The sequence below is a fragment of the Macrosteles quadrilineatus genome, unplaced genomic scaffold (assembly GCF_028750875.1).
Source record: "Macrosteles quadrilineatus isolate MER2022 unplaced genomic scaffold, UCM_ALF_1.0 Scaffold_5__1_contigs__length_97177068, whole genome shotgun sequence".
Taxonomy (NCBI): Eukaryota; Metazoa; Arthropoda; class Insecta; order Hemiptera; family Cicadellidae; genus Macrosteles; species Macrosteles quadrilineatus.
In genome coordinates, this window is record NW_026542598.1 from 65,911,694 (window position 1) to 65,930,660 (window position 18,967).

The following is an 18,967-nucleotide window of genomic DNA, read 5'->3' on the forward strand; positions in this document are numbered from 1 at the left end:
TTACATTATTATATTATTACTAGGGGAAACCCGTCGAAATCGACGGTTACTTTCAAGGCTTACGTTAATTCATCTAACTGCGATGTATTGGGTGAAATATACATATTTTGAGCATTTAACATTGTTCAAAGAGTAATAAGTGTAAAAAATAACAATATTGCGTTAGTTGCCAAATTTGGTTGTTCATTCAATGATTAAAATATTTCCTATCCTGTACGTCATCGGAGTTATTACTAGAATGTTATATGGTATCTCTTCCTTTGGTAGAACCTTTAAATAGTATTTAAATCGTATTGGTGGATCTTGTAGTTAAACACTTCCGCGACTTCATCAGTGTTTGAGAAAAAATATATGTTTGTTGAGAAGACACGTTCTAACTTCAAAGGGAGTTATATCCGTTACAGTGTAAGTTTGATTTTCCTTCGTCACGTCGCGTCAGTTCAATCGACTTCTGTGCCAATGAATGAACCCTCTAGCATAGTTTTGAGAAATTGACTATGGGGTTACTGATAAAGCTGGAATTCCTTGACATGGGGGATGTCAGTTAGTTGTCTCGGCCTTATCAATAACATAAAGTTGTCAATATAATCTCTCTACGGAATGTTAGGTGTAGTGGAAAACATGAAGTAAAGTTGGCTTTTATTCTTGAACTGTTAGGGGCCTCCTAGTTCATATGATCTTAGCGGCTTCATTGGAAATAAATAATGCATATGACATAGCAATGGAACATTTCCAAAAAGCAAAAATACTGTAAAATGGCTGTTACGTATATATTGACGTTTACATATTGTTAATCAACGTATATGATAAATACTTTAATCCTTTAATACGTTTTTTATGGCGACCATTCATAGTAGGTAAGCCAAGTATGAATGGAGATGAGTGTAGGATGAGTGGCACGATCTTTAAGTCTTGTTAGTGACTAAGGCCGACATTCCTTGGATACAGCTGTTAACTAATAGCCCATACAGCGAATGGCAACCAAGGGACCTACAGTTTATAGTTGAATTGGAACCAAATTTTTTTTTGCATTGGTATTTATGAATTGGTATAATTATCAGGATAGCACTGCGGGTAGTCGTAGTACTCACTCGTGCGGACGTTAATCCACACCAGGGAGTATCGCATCCACAGTGCATTCCTATAAATATCCACAATTCGTGACCTCCTAGTTCCTAGTAGCTGGATTACAGGACGACGCCACCCGTCCCAGTCAAAGGATTATGTGATCTAGTTTAAAAGGAATATGACCTAGCTTGACCTAGGTCATGACAGTAGCTGCTTAAATTGTATTTTCTCTTTGTACCATATTTTACAGCCAAAATGTCGTGTTATTTTCAATAATGTTACAAATTCGGTGCGCCAAAGTCCGTAATATAGGCAGGTGCAAATAATTTGTCAAGATAGGTACCATTTCAGGCAATGTTTCTAAGTTTGGATTTTATTAGACACAATAAGAGCAGATATTTCTACATAAATATTTGATATTTTGTAGAATAATATGATAAAATGTAGGCAAAAGTGGCGAAAAAGGCACACACCAACCCGTACAATAGATATAAGATAGTTCAATGAGAAATAATTTAAGAATTGCTGTGATAAAAGGATTTTCCACTGATTTCGTAATGGAACGTTATATTGCAAAACATGGCATGATAAAGAAGAAAATCAATTTTAAAATCAGAAAACAACATTGCAAATACTTATTTGGTAGAATTCAACTCCCAATAAATATGTGTTGTTTGAAATACAATTTAAAAATGAACAGCTGTTTCATTAAAAAGTATTATTCTCATGGCCAAAATGTAAACAACTCTGTGGAGGGATCTTTTAAGGCTTCTGGGGCTGAGTCCTAAGGGATTTTGCTTAGTTTTTCTTTTGATAACTCATCTACAGACCAAGACCTTTCTTTGGACACCTCTACCAAGTTTCTACGCCCAACCGTTCTCTCAAATTAGTGGGGACAAAGTTTCCAATCAAATATTTAGATTCCCCCATGTTAATCTTATGGGAGAAACTCCAACTTTGATGGCCTATGGGGCAAAGCCCGAGGATTTTTACTACATGAATTGGTGAAAGGGGGCGTCTACACAAAAAATACTTTATTTTGACACGTCGTTTGTAAAAATCCGTCAATTATTAACGGAGGAGTAGTGTTTTCTAGAAATCGCCTTCACGTATTATATATAAGGATATGCTTTCGTACATACAATAACTCAGGAATTTACATTCAATTAAATTTACCAATATGAACAATTACGGTGAAACTCATAACCTTCTGAACTCTCTGACCTCCACTTAACATCGGCGGATTAGAATCTCTGAAACATTATTGTTGATTTACATGAGTGTTGCGACCGTTGTAAAACTCTGACCCACAGATAAGAAGCGTAGAGGAAACGACGCTCTTAAAGTCAAATAGAAAATTACAAATTCACTTTCTCTAGTATTTTCAAACGTGCAGCGAGTACATAAGATATACTTTACGTAGGTTTATGTAAACGGCAAGTCCATTGTATATCGCTGACCGCAGATGTAAATATTGGAAATATATTGTAAACGAAACTTGTTTAAAACTGGCCATGCAATCGTCCAGTCACTCTGCTATGGTAATGGTATGGTTGTAAATGCATTTACATTTTTATTGCATTGTGTTTGTTTATAATACATTTGTATATAATTAACTCTTGGTGGACCTTCCTATTCAAATATTCGTTTTTGTTGGATAATCTATGCATGATAATTTACTAGGTTGAATGGTTGGACACAACTGCCATTTTAAAATTTATGAGAAAGATCTACTTGGGTGAGATGCATTGTATAGCTTTGTAGTTTTGTTTGTTGTGTTTGTTGTTGTATGTATTGTTGTGTACGCTATGTATGTATAACAGGTTGTATGTTTGGTTAAATTTAGCAGTTGTTCTGGTAATTTAGTTTTTAATGTAGGACAAATACATGACCATGACACTAGACAGGGTAATGATTTTTTCAGAGTGAGGAGAAATCTCCAGATAACAGAAAGCAGCCCTTATGTCAAGGGAGCAATATTTTTTAATAAATTACCAAAGTCAATCAAAGAACTGAAAGGTAAAAAATTAAAAAGTTTTTTGAAAATTTGGCTAATTAATAAATGTCCAGCCAGACTTGAGGATTTCGATTAAAAAAGATATGCCTATTGTGTAAGTAGAACTTTGTAGAGTAGAACGCATGGTTTTTTACTCAAATCTTTATTTTTGCATGGTTTGCTTTGTATGATAAGTGACTGTAACATTGACAATTGCAATGCATGTTTTTCATGTTAAAAGCAAATAAAAACATTTCATTTCCAAGAATTTAATATTTAGTTGCCATAAGTCCTCATGGCCAATTGCAGCAGATTAGGCCTACATTTCTCAACTACCAAAGCCAACACGAATGCTAATTTTAATTCGAAATTGAACAATGCTCATAATTACAAAGACTGCAATATGTACTTTATAACTAACATTTCAATTAGACTTTTGACCTGAATCATCCAACAAACCTAAACTCGCCAAAACATATTTTTTAACAAACCTGATATTCCTTTGCACTGCAACATCAACTCAACTGATTTCATAACCCAATGAAATTACGACAAAATAATCACTATCGAAAATTAAAATCCAAACTTTGGATGGTACTTTCACCCACGTAAACACAAGGAAGTTACGTTACGTACCACCGAATAGTATAACAGGCCGCCATCATATTTGGGGGCCGCCGCGGGGAATTTTAATGTCGGGACGAGCAAGTGAACGAGGTTGGTCAATTATTACGTCACTGCGGGACATTATATCAGAGCTTAATTGTGCGGCGTGCCGAGCCTTGTGATGGAGGCTTCTTTGGCAGCGCCCGCAGTGGTGCAACATACGTGCCCTGGGTGGTGACCAGGAGTGGAGTTGAAGTAACAGCGAAGAAGAGGTTCCGCTTCTGCCAAGCCAGTCCTGAGGGTCCTCGGACTGTTCAGTTGTGATCATTGTGTTGAGTGGACACCGATGGTTTTTATGGTTTCCGCGTTTTCTTATTTTAACACTTGTTGTTTTCAGCTATTTGCCCAATTTGTGTATCAATATTTAGATGTCCTATGTTTCTTCACACATAGCTATTGAGTTTTAGACTATAACATATATCTGTAAATTGTATTAAGATTACTTGTGTGTTAGATTTTCTGATGCTGAGATACTATGTTTTCTTTATTCTATGTAGACTACAGGATTCCTGACAAAATGGTTCAAAAGATGAAGTATAAGTTGACGGCAGCATACCTTGCATAATCTTGCAGTGCCGGGCATGCTATAAATTAAACGTAACAGGATACTAAAATGCGATAGTAGACACTCCAAAGACGAAGTTTTAGCTGCCCGCCTAAAGAATAGTCTGGTTTCGAATGTCATTTGAAATTCCAAGTTTTCATAGGTAAATTTTGTACTTCAACCCAGGGGACGTAAAGGATAACGTAACTTCATCAATTTGATTTTGAAAAGTGGTTTAAAGGAACAATAGTGGGTGAAGTCAGGACATCACTGCACGATTTATGTAGATTTTGTAAAGAAGAATGAAATTACTTTCCCCCTCTGTGGCCATAAGGTTGTTTAAGTGGGTAATCTATCCATCTATACTATTATAAAATTGAGGTAATGTCTGTCTGGGCAGCTGTCACGACTAAACTAAACCGATACAGCCAAAATTAAGCACAAAGATGGTCTACATATCTAGGAATGTCATAGGCCTACTCACTTTCCTTAGTCTACTTGAACTTTCCTATAGTATAGTATATATCTAGTATACTTTCCTCGGGCGACGCTTCTTGGATGTCCAAAGTTTTAAGGTGAGGTTTTCAAAAGTAAATATTAACTGGTCTCTATGAAAGCATGAGAAAATTCACAATGTTTACCTTTGCATTGACATTTAAGTGTAAACAATCAGAACTGCCAAATGCTCATTTCACAATTTCAGACAGCTGATACAAAGAGATTAAATAAGTTTTACTAACTATGTGGTAGGATTATTTAATCTAAAACTTGATGATGGATTATAATTTATTCTAAATCTATTTCAATGCTTATGAAACTGATTTTTTACCCGTTGCGAAGCACGGTACAGCAGCTAGTCATATGAAATTGAACAATTGGACCTACCAGAACATGCCACCACTGATGATCTTGCTCAGATTTTAAGGCGCTTAGACATTCGGTTTCTTGGGTAGAGTTTGCAGTATCTTTATATCTTTAGGATGTGGAATTGCTTCAATAGCTTGAGACCAGGAAGGTAGGCTGGGCACTGGGTATGCCATTGGTCTGGCAATTACAAGTACATGCTTCACCGGTTGAGAGGATTGTCAACGTCAGTGGGCGTTGCATCAACTCATCGCTGACTGCCAACCACTGACAATGGTATACGTGAGGATGATGACATGTCAGATAGACAATACGGTCAACACAACCAGTTTATAATACGTGTGTGTTAGTGCATTTGTACCAACCAAGTCCACTAGCTTTCTCTGAAGACAATTTAACACAACTATTCAGGTCTTTATTGAACAAAATATGAAGAGTTATACAGATTTTTATATTTGAATAAAACTGGCATATTCATACATGACAATTTGTAAATTTTGAATACAATAACATAAGACATGAATTGGTCTCATAAACACTTGTAGACGATGGAGAAGTAGAGTAGAATTTTAAGTTATGCGTAACAAGTTTTTAGATTAAAATGAACGTAGTTAGTTCAGCTTTAGACTAGTGTGCCATTAGAAAATACTAATTTAAGTTGTATACACCAGATTTTGAAGTTTGACCGAAATCGTTAAGTAGGAATAGTAAAACCCTCCTTATATCATAAACTAAAATGGTATAAAAACTAGGAGAGGAAATGGAATTTTGACAGTAGCTATGAGAGGATCAGTCACATCTGCTCTGTGAGGAATTTGCTACGATAGGTTTGGTCTACTGTGAAATCAAAACGTCAATGATATTACTTTTATGTATATATGTATTTTTATTTTTTGTATGTATTTAATACATTCTGGCAATTTTTCCAAAAACCTATACAATGTCTTAGTCCTATACAATCTAAATGAACTATTATAAAAAAATCCCCTTAGTAGAAAGATTAATCGACCATGTTCTATTAGAATTAAGAATTGGCTACTGACAAGGATGTGATGTCTACCCTGATAAATAAAAATGTCAATGCTTTATCTATAACAAGATCAGGGTTTGGACCGTTCTCTTCTAAAACGTAAAATATTCTACTGTCGTAAAAAACACACACAAAAACAATAAATACTTAATATTATCTTACCTACTTAAATACTCAATAATAAATATTACCTTTGATTTTTGGTGTATAACACTTCAACACTTGGTGGCCTTCAAAACTTTCTTAGAGAAAATAAAAACACTCAAACTAATATATTGTGTAATGTATAAAGTTGTTTCAACCCAGGGCCGTGCGATTATAAATACCAGTACTCATTAGAATACATTTTTAAAGTCATATTCATACATTTATCATTTGTATTGTATATTGTATTGAGAAAGTATTTAAGCACAAACGCTTCTGAATTTTCCATTAATATAAAATAATGGTGTCAAAGTTGTGTTTTTTTATGATTAACTACCAGAACGCCTTGACCTAACTAACTAGAGGTAGGTTTACTCACAGAGAAAGAGTATACTTTTGTCTTCTCTCTATTCTGTGGTTTGCTGTGACGAGGAGCGCCGTGACCGCCTCATTAAGTAGTTGCCACCTTAGCTTCAGTCCATTCACTTGTAAATCTTTGTCGGTGCATGAGTTGTAAGTGTTTTCCTTATTCAGTACTGTTATACCTGGTGTACTGGGTTAGTTGTAACCAAACAACATATACACGCCCACAACATTTCAGGGTAAGGGTAGTTAGGGATTTTATGGATTTAGTGTAAGATCGAGTACGAATCAGTAGGATGAGACATCTACATGCAGGATTCAAAGCCACTGATTTATCAATATTAGTTACAAAAAATGCATTTTTGTAATCCTTGAGTAGTTTGCCGGCTTGTAATTTATTTCTAAGTCCTACCTTTACTTACGGAAATCCTACATGGTAATTTATACATACATACAGAGAGTACTATACCTCTTATGCGATTTATACAGTTAACCGAAACGAACAATGTAGACAAAATGTTTATTCTCATGTATATTCACTGTCACAAATTGTTGTGCACACAGAGACTTCGACGATATTGTTGTCTCTCCTTTGTACACTGAAGGAGTCAATATTGACAGAGAACACACACACGCGTGACAAGACACACAACACGTGACAAGTCACGGTGACAAGTCCGTCACGCTTGTGTCACGAGACTATATGTCAACACGTTTACACAGTGTCTCTGACGACTGTTCGGTCATGTGTCGGTTTAACCGCGTCAATTAGTCCTTTAGGTTGTAATTAGGAGAAAGCTATTAAGAATTTAGTTCGTGCTTTGTTAAAACGTGTTTATTAGCTCGCTTTCTTGTCCGGTACAAATTTTGCAATCAATTTTATACTAACTTCCCGATGAGCTAGAGACTTGAAACTTGAAACATAGCTCACAAATGGAAGACAATGCAATATTATATCATTTAATTTTCACATTTCCCTTGGGCTACGCCCCATTGGCTTGTTTTTATTAACTCGCTTTCTTCCAAATTTTGATACTTCCCGATGAGCCAGAGACTTGAAACTTGAAACATAGCTCACAAATGGAAGACAATGCAATATTATATCATTTAATTTTCACATTTCCCTTGGGCTACACCCCATGGGCTTGTTTTTATTAGCTCACTTTCCTACAAATTTTGATATCAATTTTAAACGAAATTCCCGATGAGCTAGAGACTTGAAATTTGAAACATAGCGCACAAATGGATGACAATGCAATGTTATATAATTTAATCTTCACATTTCCCTTGGGCTACGCCCCATGGGCTTCCAGATTTTCATGTTTACATTTTGAAAGAATGTAAACATATCAATTAATTTCAGTCAGCTGTAAATACTTAAATTTGACAGTTCGAAGAGCAGAGAGGTTAAGAGGTACAGATTATGCCCCAAGAGATTCTTTACACAAACAAACATTTCAAAATAAAGATAAACAATCTGATTGCAGATATAAAGGTGTTTGTTAATAATGTCAATGGTTATTTATTTCGTATTCTATAAAGTAAACAATAAATTAAATAGATTGATATATTTATAGATAGTAGGTAGGTCATACATTCAATCTAATACATAATTATATGAAAATAAACTCAAATAAACCTTAGATTTCCCACATGCCTCTGTATTAATCTGATATAGATGCTTGAAATAGATTTAACATCCACACACATTAAAAACTAAAAAGTATAAAATAATTTATAAATAAAAAACTTTTGTTTAAAACAAAACGTTTTTGAACGCACTAAAAAGTAGAAAATAATTTATAAATATATGGAGAGTATAAATACTTGTAAGAATTAAAACGAAAAACGTGGGGTGCATGCAATTTATAATAATACATTAGTTCAATAGGTGAAGGTAATTGTAAATAATCTATTGCATGCACCCCACGTTTTTAGTTTTAAATCTTACAAGTATTTATACTCTCCATATATTTATAAATTATTTTCTACTTTTTAGTGCGTTCAAAAACGTTTTGTTTGAAAAAAAAGTTTTTTATTTATAAATTATTTTACCAATGTAACTACTGATTGTAGAGTGTGGATGGTCAAGCATGGTTTGTTAAGACCGTAGATAGATGTTCAAGAGGTCCGAAATAAATTCCCACTCATCCCACCGATCACCAAACCTTTAGTAGCACAGAAAAAATAGTGATGCGCCATTTACTTGGTGTCTTACCATATGTGCTGTGCTTACAGTTTAAGTTATGATACAACGATCTAGCGGCTCGAAATCAACCTAAAGTACGTTCAGCCAGAAAAATATAGGTTTACCAGATACCTCCCATTATCGACCAACAATAGTAATAAACTACAGGCAGACCTTATGAATATTGTAAGTCATAACAGTTTAGATGGCCGTGCAATGAAGATTTGTTGATATGCAGTATTCTGAAAGGTAACGTAATGGATGGGAAAGTCGTAATATGGCTCCTAGCGATGTTAAAGTAATACAACGAATATGTATTGACTTACACATACAATCATGCACTCTAGCATGTGCAGTTTTGAGAGTAGAGGAACATGTGTAATAGGTATTTTAGTAAACAGTTAACAAAAACACATGGTATCAATGTACAGTCAAAATTCAAAAATAATATTTTTTGAAGCGGTTGCGTTTTTTAGTTCAAAATTATACTCAGCCAATAATTAAGAAAGAAACGTATAAAAAATAAACAATAAAACGATACTAAAGATGAAACACAATACTTTGTAGTTCATTTCCAGTTTGGACCCCCACGAAGATGAACTTGACGGTTTCTCCGAGTTGACAAACCCGTCAGATTTGCATGGCAGATCTCACTCGCTCAGTTTAGAGATCCATCCATCACAATGGAGGACCCCTGTCACCGTGATGGTCGTATAATGTCATCTGATGGAGTCATGCTGTTAGCTCAACACCCGCCAACCGCAAATAACCTCTTACTACTTCTCCCTTCTTGATATCTTGAATTATACCGTGTTTTTTACACTACTTTATATGGAATAATTATTGCATTTTACTATTTCTAGCTACGATAGCCTGTCAGTAAGGCTGAGACGGAAAACCATAGCATTTATGATTTAAGTATGTAATATCCAATGACTTTGGTTTTGTAAGTAGACATCCCACCCATGTGAACCAGTTGTAGACAATTTCTTTTTAAAATAAATCTTTGATGAATATCCACTCATTGATTTTGCTACTGTTAAAATTGTAATTTATTTATTTATTTTTTATGGGACATATCACGTGCTATAGATTACAACTAGTGTCCCTGTTGCTCGAATTCGAGCAATTGATAAGTATTACAGGCGTTATTTTAAAACGAATAACAGTAATAATTTCTGATGACTTTAAAAGATTCGACTCAAAGATTATGGAAATACTCAAGATGTACATAACAGATTATATAAGTTTATCCAGGCTCTCTCGCTTTTTTCCATTGTAATATCTACGCCAACCCAAATTCAAATACTACTATATTTCATTTCAACCAACTCAGTAAAAGTTGGCAGAAAACTGTTAAATTGACTGTTTACAATTAACATATGTTCTTGTTCTCACTTTTAATTTCTGACAACCGCTGGAGTTTCATAAAATTGTTTTCCATGCTAATCTTATGGAGAAATAAGAAGATTTAAAGGGCCCCAGGGCCTCACTCTCTAATTATGTCCCTAAAAAGAAAGTTTCCTGCACAACTTCATGTTACGCTCTTTCCAATGACACAAAAACATGTAAATCGGTTCAGTAGTTCGAAGGAGTAATTGTCACAAAAAACCTGCTTGCGTATTAAATAAGTATAGATAAGTTGCTTTTACAGTTTGGCTTAGTTAAAGATTTGGCCAAAACCGACCGAAAACTTTAAATCCGTTTCAGGGTTCAGATGCCAGTGCATAGTCATTGGCTCAGTTGAAGTACCTATATTAGTTTATTTCTTAAACTGGCTAGGTAGGTACTGCTTTAACATATATGGGATGCCAACTTCTATCAGTATGTTGGTGTTTCCGTGTGCGACGGAGTCATAACAGAGCTGTCAAATGACAAAATTGTATCATCACTCTCTCTGCTTTGTCATCGTCTAGCCACCAACTGTCGTAATAGACCACCTAATGTCAGACTAATGACAGTATGTTGGTGGTTCCAAAGTTGTGAATGGCGTTTTAAATCCACTTGGTATACAATGGTTCCCTAATGAATTTCATGTGCATATAATATGTCTTAATTAATAATTAACGAAGAACCCGTTGATGCAAGACATTTCTCAGGATCAAATCAACAACCTTCGGATGTAGTTCATTTTAAACTTTGAGCCTGAGTGCAGGTCCTTTAATATGTTTATTTGTATAGTTTTGAAACATTTATTCTTTCTTGTAGTGTAGACTAATACTAGTTTAGCGTTACAATTGTTATTAGTTTATTTTTCAACCGTTCTTTACAATCCTATATTAACCTGTGCTTAACCATACACAAACAATTGCAGTTTTTAAATTTAGGCCTGTAACACGGGAGACGCAGGAAAGGAATATTTTAACATAAAAAGAGCCTTATATACTAGAGCAAGCCTCAGCGTCCTCCTGACCCGCTGAAAGTTTTCGAAAGAAGAACAATGAAGTCAATCTTCACTCCATTTATAAAGTATTCCTGTGATCTGTTTTTATAATTGTATAAGTCCTCTTACGTATTACAATACACCAGCAAATCCTATTGAACGCTACGGATACAAATTAATCCTCCAGCTCGTCAATCTGCCCACTCCTCTTACCATAACTTCGCCAAATCAAAGCCGTGGGTCTCGTACTATATCATTACAAATGATTTACCAATAGGAATTCCAAGTGTGAAGTATTAGAGCAGTGAGTGAAAACCGAACTAACAAATGAGCACCAAGGCGATCAAACAATGCAGATAAAGTCGCATGAGGCTGACAGCTGACATACATTAGCTCCGCCCACCTACATACATAACGATCAGCTGTTTTTGGCGCGTGTTTGGCTGCTTGGCGGGAGTCTTGTGCAAGGCTGGGCGCCTCGGGTCTCTTTGACAGAGAAAGCTCGAGTTTGGCGCCCGCGGATGGGAATTCCATGTGGATGTCATAAATATGACGACACACAGGATTTGTGTTTTTATACAGAGTTTTGACACGTTGGGGTTTTTCTATCGCGTAAGAGTCTACAGATAGAGTAAATAGTTCTGAAATACTATCTACCTAGATACTTAAATGAACATACGAAACCACATTGTCTCTTACATAAACAATAATTGATCAACTCCAGTATACACCCCATCTCTGCCTGCGCTGCCGCTCAGGCTCAGCCTTAGCCTATATCCACCCCTGAACACACGACGTCGGTCAACCGGCCTGTCTAGAAAGTGGTATACCAAGCTCTTTCAATTGTCCATTTAAAATTCCTTTCAACAGGCTTTCCGAACCAATGTCGTGTCAGTCAAATGGTAACAACCAGTAGCGTAAATAGGGTTTCAAATCTTAAAACATTGAGTTATAATTCGTCCAATCGCTATATAAAATTCACAAGAGATATCGAGAGTTGGCCAAGTCACTAGCTCCCCCCAAATACAGAAAACCCTCGCACCAGAGTGGACAAGACAGCGCTAAGTACCGCGATAACCTCAACAGGTCGGCGACGCTAACGCTTTTATCGTGTAGCGGAAGACACTCGAACTAATTGTAACACGACGCTGCCATCAGGGAAAGTGTCTCAAAAACTAATGACCTTTGGTGTGTTTGAACTTGTACGATGATCTTGACATTTCCGGTCTAGAGAGCGAAAGTGAACTTGTCGGTTGCGTCAGAGTGTCCAGTGAAAGCACGCAATTGTGGGGAATATTCCCAACCTGTGTCGAAACCGATTGAAAAAACATGGACGCAAACAAACGGGTTTGGGTGACTGTCGGGTTTGGACGGGTCATAGGTCGGAATCACTCGGAATCCGAGGAGGGTCTACGGAGGTTTATGAGACAAGAGGCGATAACTATCGGCTTCAATGTCTCCATTTAATATCTACGGGTTTATGTCATACCACTTAAAGAATTCCTTTGCTTGATGGGCAGCTTTCCTTGTGTCAGATGTGCTTTTTGAATTGTGTCATAAGTGATATTGATGACGGAGTGAAATGCGTTTTGGAATGTTAATGATTAAATAAGTTTAAGCACAGTAAAAATGTATTTATTATTAGTATTTATGCCTTACATCATGTTTACAGAAAGCACGTTTTATCACAAGGATGAGAGTAACTGCATGAAAATTGTTTGATAGACATAGAAAATTTGAACTGTCATTGAATTGAATAAGGATTTGATAGTATGGGGTTCTCTGCTATACTAATGTTTATTCATAGTTTCGGTACATAGAACAACGGACGAAAAATAATCACTCAGACTAAGTAAATTCTTTTTTTTACCATTTGGTCTTTTTTTTAAATTGTGTATGATCACACCTTGTGTTGTTGTTAAATTGTGTCTCATAATACCTTACTTATATTTCATCATTGAAGTTCAATATGTTTGTAGAATCACTGTAATTGGACTACTACTGTAATGATAATTATTAACATTTGATTGGTACATACATCATTGAATCAAAGAAAATATTCCAAAATCATAGTAGGAAAATGTTCTTCCGTTTTCGGCCAATAATTACCCAACAAAATAAATTGTAAAACTTGACACTTTTACACTATTTTAAAACCCTTTGTTTGTTGCAGTTGCATTGTGTTGCATAGACAGTTGCGTTGGTTACATATCAGCTGGTCATCGAGTGAATCCCCCCATTGTTGTTTGAGGAAGATGTTACATTGTTGAGTTTCGAGTAGATGAAGTGAAAGTTCAACAGTAGACAATATAGGCCAGATCCCGATAGTTCTAGTTCATGGACAAATTTGTGAGTATAGTTAAAAAAATAATGGCAAAACAACGTGTTGATAAAGCATACCCTATGACCTGTCAAATTTAGGCCTATACTCCGTTCAAACAGCCGTGGCACCTGACGGATTAGGACACCCCATGGAAACCCTTGGGGCCTCCTAATCCCTCAGGTGCCACGGCTGTTTGAACGAAATATACTACCCATTAAAGAACAAGAGGACAGAATGTACACAAACTAGTTAGAATGTTTGTGTGAGTGTAGTTGTCTAGTGCCTCGCGGTGTGTGTGGGGGGGGGGGTGTGCTAAATGGTGCTGAAGGACTACACTAACAAGTAGACATATAGGAGCCCTACTGTGTACAACTAAGTTAAATTCATTATTGAAGTCTGATATAATCTTAAACTTATCGTATATAATGTCAAATATTAACTTTAAGAAATTCATCTGGGAAACTCCAAATAAATGAATCATGATGTATATTTCTTTTCAACGCTAATAAATAGTACAACAGTAGTTGATAATAGCCGAGTTCACACATGCCTCCCCTCCGGTAATTAGTAATTACAATGAGTAATTACAATTAGTTTTTTTTTTGGTAATGAGTTTTTTTTTTGTAATGAGTTTTTTTTTGTAATGAGTTTTTTGTAATGAGTTTTTTTTTTGTAATGAGTATTTACAATTAGTTTTTTTTTGGGTAATGAGTTTTTTTTTTGTAATGAGTATTTACAATTAGTTTTTTTTTTTTTTTTTTTTTTTTTTTGGGTAATGAGTTTTTTTTTAATGGGTAATGAGTATTTACAATTAGTTTTTTTTTTATGGGTAATGAGTATTTACAATTAGTTTTTTTTTTGTTAATGAGTATTTACAATTAGTTTTTTTTGTTATAAGTATTTACAATTTGTTCTTTTGTAATGAGTAATTACAATTAGTTTTTTTTTTATTCGACAATGTGTAATTACTTATTAATACACATGTTGTACGTGGCAGAGGGTACTTCTCCCCCTTCCTTAATTTTTTAAGTGTAATTATTCTTTACATCGTGAGAAATCATTGTGATGTTGCTTCCCACACACACTAATCCCATGTCTAGACTTCATCAATCTGTTGACACATGAGGGAGGAACTAACTGGGGGAGGATATTCCTCCCCTTCCCTGTGTATGTGTGTGTGTGTGTGTGTGTGTGTGTGTGTGTGTGTGTGTGTGTGTGTGTGTGTGTGTGTGTGTGTGTGTGCGAGTGTGTGTCATAACACTGCCGCTTGGAGCGCTGGTGTAGGGGAGTAGCTACGGCGCTTCCACACTACAAGCATTCACAGACAACATGTTCTCCGACGAAGAACTCATCGCTGCCGCTGATGAAGCAGTGGCAAGACACCACGCCGAATTGGAGACCGCGGCGACTCAGCAGACGCATGGCGAGCGTAATTTATCCATCACGGATGATGAGGTTATCGCGAGTGCTGACGTCATCGAAGCGAGGATTGAATTGGAGGATAATAACGTCGAGCAGGAGGAGGGGGAAGACCAACAGTACGTCATCAATGTGCTGTCGATGGAGGAGTTGCTCCAAATACATTTGGAGGCAACAACCGAACTAAATGAAGGATGGTTAGCTCAACCTAGGGATGACGAGGAGGAGGCTAGGTTGAGTAACCTACTAACCCTTATCCCCATGGTGGAAGAAATAATCGCATCTATACAGCGGAGAGAAGACACGGAGGAGTAGATTTAAGTAGTAATTAAAGTAGAATTAAGTTTTGTAAATTAATAATAATAAAATATATATATATATAAAAAAAACAACAAAAAAAACAACAAAAAACAACAAACAAACTAATAATTAGAACTATTCCATACAGTCTTGGCATAGCTAAGACAGTGATGCAATAGTGGCAGTCACCACAAGGAGAGAAGGGGTGTCCCCATCGTTCCTTCCCACACACACATTAATCACCCTGTCTAGACATCGTTAATCTGTTGAAACAGGTGGTGAGGGAAGGACGATGGGACACCACTTCTCTCCTAGTGAGAGATTATTTCCGCATCACTGTGGATTGTGGACCAACAGTTTATTTTGTATGTTTGTTTGTTTTTGTTTGTTTTTTTTTTATTACTATTTATTTAATATATTTTTTTTTATTACTATTTATTTAATATTTTATTACAAAATCTTAAACTAACTATCTATTCAACCATCTCAGAAACTCTTCATCTGTCATCTTCATTATCATGCGGTTTTCTTCACGCTCCAGCTTTCTTCTGCGCTCTAGCTCAGCACTCATATATCGAAGATTTTGCTTGATGATCTCCAGTTGCTGAGCTTCACCCTCATCTCTAGGTTGACTCGAAGTGTTTGACCATCGTATGGTCCATTCCAACGACTCGTCATCCAAATGTTTATATTCCTCCGTGGTAAATTTTTCTTCTGCGGCCTTACAAGCAGAAACTAACTGTTCGTCAGATATGTCACTAGGGAAGTGAGACATGTTACTAGCCTGATGACGGAATGTCGAATGACCGTGTCTGTAAGAGCACTATGAGCCCCCCCACTCTTTCCAACTGAGAAAGTAGTGGGAGTAGTGCTGCAATATCCCCCCCCCCCCTAGTGATATTTTTCACACACACATAATTATGTATGGAAGTGCAAGAGTGGTAATAAATATATCTATGAGTAAATTACAAAAAGCTAAACGAATCAATAATGATCTACGTTGGAATCTTTTTATTAAAAGTGCGATAGTACGTGCAAGAGACACATTCTACGAGGAAAACTTTAATATCAACCAATGACAAAAATAGCGTACATATGACGAAAAATTATAAGAAAAGTGTATTTTTTTCAAGTCCAATAGTTACTATATTTTACTTTGCGGACTATGAAGACAGAAGATGCTACTCACATTTAGATAGTATTCGTTTTAAACTAAGAATAAAACAGATAGAAACATTATTACGTAAACCTATTCTGCTAAGGTTACAACATATAAGAGAGTGTCAAAATTTAAACCACGAGTCATGTTTTGAAAAATTATTAAAATATTCTGTTGGCACACCTGCAGTGGCTTGCTCACCTCAACCCTAACTCATTGCATATCACGTCAGTCACAGTGTAGCAGCCGAACAGTGTGAGTATGAATCCCTCTTGCAGCATTGACGAATACATTCAATCATTTATGCAAGAGATAGACGGTATGACGGACAACGCAGTTCAACAGACTCCAATCACAAACAGTACAAGTAGTACGAAGAAAAGGAAGAGTTCCCCGGCTAAGACCAAGATGGAAAAGTCAGGATGGGTACCCAAGCCGCCAGCGGATTGTCCCATAGTATCATGGATGGATAAAGGTAATATGTACGCAGTGCAAAATCCAGCAAACAAAGGAAGTGTTTTATTGAAAATAGAAGTGTATGAAGGTGTCGACATGAAGTTCATGTGCGGTTTATATTTGGACAAAGACAAAACAGTGCAAGAGAGTGTTAATGAAACAATTGAAAAGATCGAAAACATGTGGGTTGATAAAAAAACTGGTGCTCCAAAACTCACGGGATTAACTCAAACTGTTACACCATGCAAAAGTGACGAGCTAGATGTAAAACCGAAGAAACGTGTGGTACGTAAAAAGCAATAGACATGTTTATAGGAATTAATGAACACATGTGCCCATAAACTATCCACATATGACAACCAACTCTTTTTTCTAGACATTTGTTAGCACGTGTGTTAAAACAGCTGCGTTCATTATTATTCACCCCCACTCTCCCACCAACTAAAATGGCCGCTGATTGGAATAAAAAGCCCCAGTCTGTCTGAGACAAATGCCAGTCTGCTCCAGTTCATCAACACCACACCACTAGCACCAGCACTGTCAGCTTCCACTACACACACAGGCTATGAGCAACATTGCTGAGATGGACAACGTGATGACCACTGAGGCGGCTACACCGATGGACCTGAAGACTGCATTGAACACCTGCAAGAACAACTCGCCTACATACACCAGACTGACCGACTTGATTGATGAGGTTCCATACCTAATAACGATGATGGAGAGAGCGGTTACACCATTCGGCGAGACAATCATCGTCATCCTTGAGGCCCAGACGGGAGATGACTACTACCTGAGAGTCTATCTGCCGAGACGCTTCAATGATGTGGTGAGCAATGCCGACATCGATCGCTACAACAACGGTTTCGGAGATCGCCTTCGCTTGGTGAAACGCTCACCCAGGCCCGGCGCATCATTCACTCCGTTGGAATTTGTGTAAATATTGTAAAGCAAGAAAACATCAAGACGTAAATAAAAAAAATGTATGTATATATATTCTTAAAATAACCTATGTAGATTTTGATAGTTTTTGTAAGTAATAAATTTTTGATTTATTTGCAAACATAAACACATGACTAAAATGATTGACTTATACCCGAAGGTAATACTATAGTTAAAGCAATGAGTGATTGGTATCAGTAGTTAGTATGACTTTGAAGTGGTTACACCCATTCTCCGCCATTGTGGCGGGGCCTTCAGGTAGTGGTAAATCAGTGTTTGTCTCAAGGTTTATTGATAATATTTCAGAAATGTGTGACACATTATTCTCTAGCATATACTGGCATTATGGTAGTGGCGGTGGAGGAGGAGTTGGTAATTCATTAAACTCAAAAATAAAATACATTGAAGGTTTACCAAACATGGAAGACTTTGACGGTAATCAACCGATACTTGTGGTAATAGATGATATGATGCGAGAAACAAACAACATAGTGGTTGATTTATTTACAAAAGGTTGTCACCATAGGAATATTAGTGTGTTTTTTATAACTCAAAATATTTTCCACCAAGGACATGGCCAGAGAGACATATCACTAAATGCGCATTACTTAGTATGTTTTAAGAATCCTAGAGATAGAGTGCAGATCAAGTGTTTAGCTAGACAAATCCATCCAGAAAACTCAAAGTTTATCGAGGAGGCGTATACCGATGCAACAAGTAAACCACATGGCTACCTATTGATAGATCTGAAACAATCAACACCTGACGATATGCGAATACAGAGTAATATATTTCCAGATGATGATAATCATTTTGTGTATATGCCGAAACAAAATAGGAAAACAAAATAATTTAGTTATCATCATGTCGTGCTTGAGGAAGGACAGAGCGCTTCTCAAAGTGTTAATAGATGCTACTCCAAAAGAGCGCAAAGGGCTATTAAAAGTGGGTAACTTGAGTACTATTCGTACAGTTTGTGAATGTATTTACAATGTGTTACGAGGTAACGTTCCTCTATCAGACAAGATAAAACAAAAATTGCGAAGACACAAGACTACTCTTCGTCGAATTGTAAAACGAGGTGAATGCTGGAATAAAAAACGCAAATATTTAGTACAAAAA